Source organism: Eumetopias jubatus, unplaced genomic scaffold (genome assembly GCF_037043125.1).
Source record: "Eumetopias jubatus isolate StellerSeaLion01/CBP00866 unplaced genomic scaffold, mEumJub1_p1.0 scaffold_4, whole genome shotgun sequence".
In the NCBI taxonomy this organism is placed as follows: domain Eukaryota; kingdom Metazoa; phylum Chordata; class Mammalia; order Carnivora; family Otariidae; genus Eumetopias; species Eumetopias jubatus.
Window position 1 is genome coordinate 3,295,596 of NW_028274810.1, and position 1,722 is coordinate 3,297,317.

The window sequence follows — 1,722 nt, forward strand, 5'->3', positions numbered from 1 at the left end:
TCTCTAGCATGCGATTCTGTTTGATAGCATTTTACCCACAGTAGAACTTCTTTCAAAACTGGAGCCAGTCTTCTCAAATCCTGCTGCTGCTTTATCAACTACATTTATGTAATATTCCAAGTCCTTTGTTGTCATTTCAAGAATCTTCACAGCACCTTCACCAGGAATAGAGTCGATCTCAAAAAACCACTTTTTTTAAAATTAACATATAATATATTATTTGTTTCAGGGGTACAGGTCTGTGATTCATCAGTCTTACACAATTCACAGCGCTCACCACCACACATACCGTCCCCAAAGTCCATCACCCAGCCACCCCATCCCCGAGAAACCACTTTCTTTGCTCATCCTAAGAAGCAGCTTCTCATCCCTTCAAGTTTGATCATGAGATTGCAGCAATTCAGTCACACCTCCGGCTCCACTTGTAATTCTCATTCTCCTGCTGTTTCCACTACCCTGCAGTTACTTCCTCCACTGAAGTCTTGAAACCCTCAAGGTCATCCATGGGGGTTGGAATCAACTTCTTCCAAACTCTTGTTAATCTTACTATCTTGACCTCTTCCCATGAATCACGAATCGTAAGACATGAATCATGTCTTATGGCATCTAGAATAGTGAAAGCTTTCCAGGTGGTTTTCAATTTATTTTGTCCAGCTCCATCAGAGGAATCACTATGGTAGCAATATCCTTATGAAATGTATTTCTAAGCTTTGCGGAGTGACAGTATCATAGTCAATGAGGTTTATCTGAGGCGTGATTATTGCTAATTGAAATGTATTTCTTAAATAATAAGATTTGAAAGTTGGAATGACTCCTTGATCCATGAGCAGCAGAATGGACGCTGTGTTAGCAGGCATGAAAACAATATTAATCTCATTGTACATCTCCATCAGAGCTCTTGGGTGACCAGGAGCATTGTCAAGGATCAGTAATATTTTGAAAGGAATCCTTTTTCTGAGCAGTAGGTCTCACACGTGGGCCTTGTTTCATTTCTAGAGCACAGGCAGAGTAGATTTAGCATAATTCTTAAAGGTCTAGGATTTTCATAATGGTAAATGAGCATTGGCTTTAACTGAAAGTCACCAGCTGTAATAGTCTCTAACAAGAGAATCAGCCTGTCCTTTGAAGTTTTGAAGCCTTGAAGCCATGCGCTGACTTCTGCTTTCTAGCTATGAAAGCTCTAGGTGACATCTTCTTCCAACACAAGGCTATCTCATCTACACTGAAAATCTGTTATTTAGTGTAGTCACCTTCATTAATGATCTTTTTAGCTAGATCGTCTGGATAACTTTGCAGCTTTGACATCAGCACTTGCCACTTCATCTTACACTTTTATGTTATGGAAATGGCTTTTTTCCTTAAATCTCATGAACCAACCTCTGCTAGCTTCAAACTCTTCTTCTGCAGCTTCCTCACCTCTCTCAGCCTTCCCAGGAATGAATAGACTTAGGGCTTTGCTCTGGATCAGGCTTTGGTTTAAGGGAGTATTGTGGCTGGTTTGAGCTATCCAGACCACTAAAACTTTCTCCATATCAGCAAATAGGCGGTTTTGCTTTTTTATCAGTTGTGTATTCACTGGAGTAGCACTTTTAATTGCCTTCAAGAGCTTTTCCTTTGCATTCACAATTTGGCTAACCGAATCCAGAGACTTAGCTTTTGGCCTGTCTTGGCTTTTGACATGCCTTCCTTACTAAGTTCAGTCATTTCTAGCTTTTGATTTAA

The 1,722-nt window shown here is 40.2% G+C and overlaps 1 pseudogene; it reads left to right on the forward strand.

The window, feature by feature from the left end:
- The first annotated feature begins 706 nt into the window (after positions 1 to 706).
- LOC114197387 (U4 spliceosomal RNA) lies at positions 707 to 821 on the forward strand (annotated as a pseudogene).
- Positions 822 to 1,722: the final 901 nt, after the last annotated feature.